General features: G+C 62.3%; 1 long non-coding RNA gene across 1 annotated transcript; it reads right to left on the bottom strand.

Moving 5' to 3' along the window:
- Positions 1 to 3,273: 3,273 nt before the first annotated feature.
- On the bottom strand, positions 3,274 to 4,079 carry LOC121069696. Its single transcript, XR_005819556.1, has 2 exons — positions 3,542 to 4,079; positions 3,274 to 3,437 (listed from the first exon to the last, which is right to left on the bottom strand). It is a non-coding gene; the product is annotated as an uncharacterized LOC121069696 (long non-coding RNA).
- Positions 4,080 to 8,066: the final 3,987 nt, after the last annotated feature.

The following is an 8,066-nucleotide window of genomic DNA, read 5'->3' as shown; positions in this document are numbered from 1 at the left end:
AAGAAGGCATTAAGCACCTCAGCCTTTTCCTCATCTCTTGTCACTAAGTTTCCCCCTGCATCCAGTAAAGGATGGAGATTCTCCTTAGTCCTCCTTTTTGTGTTGATGTATTTATAAAAATATTTTTTGTTATCTTTAACGGCAGTAGCCAGATTGAGCTCCAGATGAGCTTTGGCCTTTCTAATTTTGTCCCTACACAGCCTTACTACGTCCTTATAATCCTTCTGAGTGGCCTGCCCTCTTTTCCAAAGATCATAAACCCTCTTTTTTTTCCTAAGCTGTAGCCACAACTCTCTGTTCAGCCAGGCTGGTCTTCTTCCACGCCGGTTCATCTTCGGGCACATGGGGACAGACTGCTCCTGAGCCTTTAAGATTTCCTTCTTGAGGAGTACCCAGCCTTCCTGGACTCCTCTGCCCTTCAGAACTGCCTCCCAAGGGATTCTGCCAACCAATGTCCTGAACAGCTCAAAGTCAGCCCTCCGGAAGTCTAAGACAGCAGTTTTACTGGTCCCCTTCCTGACTTCGCCAATAGAGAGAATATCATCCGAGAATAGAGAACTCTACCATTTCGTGGTCACTCTGCCCAAGACAGCTCCTGACCACCACATCTCCCACCAGTCCTTCTCTGTTCGTGAACCGAAGGTCCAGTGGGGTACCTCCCCCAGTGGGCTCACTAACCAGCTGCGTCAGGAAACTAGCTTCCACGCTCTCCAGAAACCTCCTAGACTGCTTTCTCTGGGCTGTGTTGTGCTTCCAGGATATGTCTGGGAAGTTGAAGTCCCCCATGAGAACAAGCGCTGACGATTTCACAACTTCTGCCAGCTGCCTGTAGAACTCCTCATCCGTCTCCTCATCCTGTTTTGGCAGTCTGTAACAGACCCCCACCAGGATGCCTGCCTTGTTGGCCTTCCCGCCGATCCTAACCCATAGGGACTCAACCTTATCATTCCCAGCCTCAGCCTCGAGTTCCACAACATCAAAACACTCTCTAATATAGAGAACCACACCACCACCCCTTCTGTGCTGCCTGTCCCTTCTGAAGAGCCTATAGCCAGACATTGCAGCACTCCAGTCATGGGAGAGGTCCCACCACGTTTCAGTGATGGCAACCAAGTCATAGCCTGCCTGCTGCACGATGGCTTCCTGCTCCTCCTGTTTGTTGCCCATGCTGTGTGCATTAGTGTAGATGCACTTCAGCTGGGCCATTGCCTGCTCCCCCAGCCCTGACATTGTTCTCCCTGGCACACCTCTAACAAGCCTTATTCTCTCCCCATCCCCCTTCCTACCTAGTTTAAAGCCCTCTCAATGAGCCCTGCCAGCTCCTGCGCTACTGTCTGTTTTCCTCTTCGAGACAGGTGGGACCCATCTGCAGTTAGCGGGTTGGGTGCCAAGTAAAGCACCCTGTGGTCAAAAAAAACAAAATTTCTGTGTTGGCACCAGCCTCTGAACCACCTGTTTATCAGATGGGCTTTCCAAGTCCTCTCTGTACCCCTCCCTGCCACTGTAGGGATGGAGGAAAGCATGACCTGTAGTCCCGCTCCATCTACTAATCGTCCCAGCCCCCTAAAGTCCCGTTTGATAGCCTTCAGGCTTCTCTCTTCAATATCACCGCTGCCAGCCTGGACTGTCAAAAGAGGATAGTAGTCAGAGGGGCGAACCAGGTTGGGAAGGTTTCTGGCAACATCCCTGACCCTGGCCCCAGGGAGGCAGCAGACTTCCCTATGGGTAGGGTCAGGCCGACAAATAGGGCTCTCTGTTCCCCTGAGAAGGGAGTCGCCTACAACGATCACCCTTCTGTCTTTCTTAGCGGAGGCAGTCTTGAGGCGTGGAGTTGACTTCCTTGCCCTAGGCAGCCTCCTGGGTAGACTTTTCACCTCATCCTCACCCACCGGTCTCTCAAGCTCCAGGGCCTCAAACCTGTTGTGTAAGGGCACCTGGGGAGGCAGGGCCAGTAGGGAGGGGAGTTGCCTGCGATGTGGAGCAGGGACCTGTTTCCATTCCTCCTCATCTCCTAGGTCCCCTCCCTCTGCTCAGCATGGCGGGGGGTCCACCACTGTTTGGGGTGTCTCACCCCGGTGCCTCTCCTTCAGGCCTGTCAGGGAGGTGCCCCACAGGTCTATCTCCCGCTCGCAATCCCTGAGGGCCCTCAACCTCTCCACCTCCTCCTCGAGCTCCGCCACCACGCTGAGCTGGTCGTCCACCTGCTCACACCTCACACACGCGGGGTCTCTGCCGCCCTCAGAGGGCAGCAACAGGCCCAAGCACTCCGTGCACCCAGAGACCTGAACTGCCGCATTTTTGAGTGGGCACTCAGTCTGGGTGGCCACAGACTGTCTGAAAAGAGCTCGGTGCTGTGACTTTCGGTGACAGCTTGGTGTGACAGCTCGGTGCTGCCACAGACTTTCTAAAAAGAGACGGTGCTGTGCTCGCAGCGCGGTGGGACAGAGGTAGCACAGGGCCTCGGCACAGGGCACATTGCATGGGGTGCGTGGCACAGGGTCCCCGTGTGCAGCTCCGCACGTGGCACAGTCACAGCCCAGGGCCCGGCTCAGGACCATGCCCTGGTGAAGGCTCCTGGCAGCAACGTGGCTGCCCCGTGATGACCCCAGCAGCGGCAGAGCCCGCCTTGCTAGTGGCCATGCCCAGCTCCCCCTTTGCTGGGCAGGGGTCCCAGGCAGGCTGCCTGTCCTACCTCAGGGACAGCCCTGGGTCCTGCAGGGCCACACAGTCATTCAGTGCCACCAGGATGGTGCTGAGTCTCATGCTCCTCTTAGTGCTTCATGTGTGGCTGCACTGGGGCACTCCACATCGCCCTGCTGTCATGGCAGTGTCGTCAACCCTAGCCGTCAAATCCCTGTCCCCATGCTGTCCCTGTCCTACTCCCAGTGGGTGCAGGAGCTGCTTGGGTCGGAGCGGGGCCAGGAGCAGCCCCTGCGTGGCACGGAGCAGTGTGCGTGCCGGGTGTCTGTGTCCTGGGTCCCCCCATCTCCATGTCACCCTGAGGCAGTGGGGGCACCATCAGGACCCAGCCCAGAGCCTCCCTGTCCCCAGGATGCCAGCCCTTGTGTGCAACCTGTGGGCAGCCACGGCCCCTGGTGGGCCACCCCCAAACCCACCCACGGTGCTCACGGTGAGCTCCCCCTGTGCTGGGGCTGGGAGCCAGGGGCTGGGCAGGTCTGAGAGGGAGGTGACCCCGAGGCGGATGGGGTCTGGGAGGGACCAGGGGTGAGTGCGTTGGGGCCGGCGGCACCAGGAAGGACAGAGGAGGCTGTGCAGGATGACACGCAGGATTTAATGGCAGGTGAATCCCCAGCAGCCGTCGGGGAGCACGGCTGGGGTGGATGGCAGCGCCCACGGGTGCTCCAGGGGCACAGGCATGGGGAGCGCTCACAGGGCCCTGTTCCTCCGGTAATAATACACCGTCTTTGCTTGGAAACCTGCAGGAGAGAAGCGAGACTGAGTGCTGCGCCCACTACCGCTCCTGGGGGCCGGGGAGTTTGGGGTCCCCTCGGGGTCCCTCGGGGTGCAGGGACACCACCACCTCTCCGCTGCCTCTTCCCACGGCGCCGCCTGCGCCGGCTGCTGGGCCGGGGGCTCCTCTTGCGCCGCTTTGGTGGGGCGCGTGGCTGGGGGGCCCAGCGGCACATGGTGGTACTGGGGGTGCGGCGCTGCCTCCTCCTGCTGCGGCCGCTGGCACCCACGGAGCTTACGCGTGATGTTGTGTAGCCATGGGGACATTGTGCTGTCACCATGATGTCAGTGGGGCCGGGGTTCTCCCAGGGCCCCAACCCGCTCCGCAGCCAAGCTGTGTGTCCCCAAGTGGCCGGGGACCCCCTTTCCCACCTGGCCAGGGTCTTCTGAAGGGCTCTGCAGCCCCCCCAGCTCCCAGTGCCGGGAAGCAGCTGTGGGGATGTTTGCTCGTCCTAGTCCGTGCATTTTACCAGGGACGTGCAGGCACAGAGGGGTCATGGGGACAGTGTCCAAACACAGGGACGTGCCAGCCCTGCACAGCCCCCCAGGGAGGGTCCTCAGCCCCCCCGGCCAGGGGGATGCAGGCTGCAGGTGCAGACCTCCCCAGGCCCAACAGGGATGCTGCCAAGCTGGGGGCTCAGCAGGGAGCTTGTTCCCAAGTGTGTGGGGTCCCTGTGTTCCCTTGTGCCTGGGGACCACTCTGTGCTATGGTTTAACTCGGCCAGCAGCTCAGCACCACACAGCCCTTTGCTCACCCTCCCCCTTCCCTCTCCGGGACTGGGGAGAGAAACGGGAAAGTGAAGCCTGTGGGTTGAGATAAAGACAGTTTATTAAGACAGGAAAATAATAATAATAACGATAATAGTACTGCTACTAATAATGTGTACCAAACAAGTGATGCACAACACAATTGCTCACCACCCGCTGACCGATGCCCAGCCTATCCCCCAGCAGCCGCCCCCCCCCCGCCCCCGGCTAGCCACGCCATATAATTGTTCAGCATGACCCCATATGGTACAGAATACCCCTTTGGCCAGTTTGGGTCAGCTGTCCTGGGTCTGTCCCCTCCCAGCTCCTGCTGCACCCCCAGCCTGCCCGCTGGCAGGGCAGTGTGAGAAGCTGAAAAGGCCTTGGCTCGGTGTAAGCATTGCTCTGCAACAACTAAAACATCAGTGTGTTATCAGCGCTCTTCTCATCCTAATCCAAAACACAGCACCCTACCAGCTACTAGGAGGAAAATTAACTCTGTCCTAGCTGCAACCAGGACACCCTGACATCCTCTGGCAGGTCTGGAGGCACTAGAGAGGGACACTGGGCTGCTCTGTGCCTGGGGGGGGCCAGCCACCGAGCAGGAAGGTGGCCAGAGCCTGAGGGGCTGTCACTGTGTCACCATTCCCAGGAGACATGGGGACAGCGATGTGCCTAGCCATCACACGGGGGTGACACATGGACAGACCTCGTGCTGTGACCCTTCTCCTTCCCCGTGCTGGGTGCATCCTTACTGCTGCAGGGCCGGGCACCATCCCGACATGTGTGCCTGCTGAGGAGCAGCCCCAGGAGTGCACCCACGAGCGGGCTGCAGGGTGCCCAGTGCAGCACGCAGGGAACCACCAGCATGACACTGGGGAGAGGTGGGAGCTTGGTGGGGCTCGGTGCCTGGCAGCGGGAGCTGGGGCGCAGGCGAGCCCAGGCCACCACTCTCATACCCCCCTGCCCCCCCAGCCCCGCCGGTCACCAGTGGAGCCCCCCAGGGCTCAGTACTGGGGCCAGACCTCTTTAATATCTTTATCGATGATCTGGATGAGGGGATCGAGTGCACCCCCAGTAAGTTTGCAGACGACACCAAGTTAGGTGCGTGTGTCGGTCTGCTCGAGGGTAGGAAGGCTCTGCAGGAGGATCTGGGTAGGCTGGACCGATGGGCTGAGGCCAACTGTATGAGGTTCGACAAGGCCAAGTGCCGGGTCCTGCACCTGGGGCACAACAACCCCAAGCAGCGCTACAGGCTGGGAGAGGAGTGGCTGGAAAGCTGCCTGGCAGAGAAGGACCTGGGAGTACTGGTTGATAGTCGGCTGAATATGAGCCAGCAGTGTGCTCGGGTGGCCAAGAAGGCCAACAGCATCCTGGCTTGTATAAGAAGCAGGGTGGCCAGCAGGACTAGGGAAGTGATTGTCCCCCTGTACTCGGCTCTGGTGAGGCCACACCTCGAGTGCTGTGTTCAGTTTTGGGCCCCTCGCTACAGGAAGGACATGGACGTGCTCGAGAGAGTCCAGAGAAGGGCGACGAGGCTGGTGAGGGGTCTGGAGAACAAGTCTTACGAGGAGCGGCTGAGGGAGCTGGGGTTGTTCAGCCTGGAGAAGAGGAGGCTCAGGGGCGACCTCATCGCTCTCTATAGGTACCTTAAAGGAGGCTGTAGCGAGGTAGGGGTTGGTCTATTCTCCCACGTGCCTGGTGACAGGACGAGAGGGAATGGGCTAAAGCTGCGCCAGGGGAGGTTTAGGTTGGATATTAGGAAGAACTTCTTTACCAAAAGGGTTGTTAGGCATTGGGATGGGCTGCCCAGGGAAGTGGTGGAGTCACCATCCCTGGAGGTCTTTACAAGGCGTTTAGATGTAGAGCTTAGTGATATGGTTCAGTGGAGGACTTGTTAGTGTTAGGTCAGAGGTTGGACTGGGTGATCTTGGAGGTCTCTTCCAACCTAGGTGATTCCGTGACTCTGTGACTCTGTGATTCTGTCTGCAGCAGGACCACAGCAGCCCGTGCGGCCACAGCTGGGGCTAGCCAGCACCCCCTGGGGCTGGGACCACGCTGCCAGGGCGAAGCATCCACAGCGCAGCACGCGGGCACTGGGGCACCGCAAACGCCTCGTTGCAATTTCAGCATCAAATCTTGGTGGGAAAGGCATGTGCCCGGGGGGGCTCGGTGCCTGGCAGCAGGAGCTGGGGCGCAGGCGAGTCCCCGCCCCCGCCCTCATCCCCCCCCCGCCCCCCAGCCCCGCCGGGGGTCCCCGCTCAGTGGCACGCGCGCCCCGTCACAAAGGGCCTCGCCCGCGGGCCCCTATAAAAGGGGCGCGGGGACGCAGAGCGCAAGCCACCGGCACAACAGGGCGAGCGTCCCGCGCCCGCGCCCCCAGCCCAGCATGGCCAGCTACCGGCGCAGCAGGACCCGCAGCAGGAGCCGGCGTCGCCGCCGACGCAGCCAGCGCCGCTACCAGAGCCCCCGTCGCCGCCGCTACGGGAGCAGCCGGCGTCGCCGCTACGGGAGGAGCCGCCGCCGCCGCGGGAGACGCAGCCGCCGCTACTGAGCCATCCCCGCCGGCACCGGGCGCCCGCGGAGCCGCCGCTGATGGGAGCCCCGGCCGCCACCGCCCACGCACCGCCGCACCACCGCGCCCGGCCGCGGCCCTGCTGCTGTGCCCGCAACACCTGCCAATAAAGCCGAGACGTGGCACGAGGTGTCTGTGTCCAGTGGCGCCGTGTGTCCCGGGGGTCCGTGTCTGGGGGGGCTGTGTCCTGGGGTGGCCTTGTGCAAGGGGGAGCACGTCCCAGGGGGTCCGTGTCCCAGGGGGGCTCTGTGTCCCAGGGTGCCCTTGTGTGACGGGGGAGCATGTCCCGGGGGTCCGTGTCCAGGGGGGCTGTGCGTCCCGGGGTGTCCGTGCCAGGGGGTGTGCGTGGCCATGGCCAGCACTGGCGTGTCCCCATGCCCTGGCCACCAGTCCCCTGCGGTTCCATTTTGGGTCAGCCCCACGGGGCTCGGGGTGCCCGGCTCTTTTGGGCCGTTCCATGCCCAAGGGTGGGGGCAGCACCTGGCGGGTGCTCGGGGCTTGTGCAGCCCAGGGTTGGGTGGCTGCAGGGACAGAGGTGGCTCTGCCTGCCTGTGCCTGGGGGGGCTGGCCCTGTCTCCACGTCCCAGCCCTGTCTCCACGTCCCAGCCCTGTCTCCACGTCCCAGCCCGTCCCCGCTCGTGGCAAGGACCCCGTCCCACCCGCGATCACGCTGGGTGAGGGGGGGTCGTGTAGCTGCCATTAACACCTACAAGGAGGCTTTTGGGGGGCAGGGGGGAAGCAGGAGCTCCCTGCTGCGGTCCCTGCAGGACACCGTTGCTGTCCCCACGTCCCCAGCTGCACGTGGCCTCTGTGACCTCACAGGACCGGCAGCACCGGGGCTGGCAGAGCCCAGAGGAGCGGGACGCTGCCCTGCTGATGGCGGGCCTGTGCCAGAGGTGGGTGGGGGCTGCCCGGCCCCCCCTTGGGCTCTGCATTAGGCTGACGGCCCCAAGGGACATCCCAAAGAGCCCCTGCCCCGCAGCGTGGCTCTGGGGGAGCGCACCCTCCCTGGGCTGTGGCGGTGCTCGGGGAAGGGCAGGGTTTGTGCACCCACAGTTGCCGGGGGCTTGACAGGGTGACCGGGCATCGCCAACGGGCGGTGTAGGGGCCGGCACGCCCAGGGGTGGTTGTCCTGGCTGGGACATGGCAGCACATGTCCCCATCCCACAGCCCTGGGGTGCCGGCCTGGGTGGGGGGCAGCTGGGGGAAGGGACCGAGCACCCTCTGTGCTCCCCCCAGGCAGAGGCAGCGCGTGGGAGCGGGCTGGGAGCGG

This window comes from Cygnus olor, chromosome 4 (assembly GCF_009769625.2).
Source record: "Cygnus olor isolate bCygOlo1 chromosome 4, bCygOlo1.pri.v2, whole genome shotgun sequence".
Lineage (NCBI taxonomy): Eukaryota > Metazoa > Chordata > Aves > Anseriformes > Anatidae > Cygnus > Cygnus olor.
Note: the sequence above shows the minus strand (reverse complement) of the source record. Positions and strands in the feature narration are given on the sequence as shown.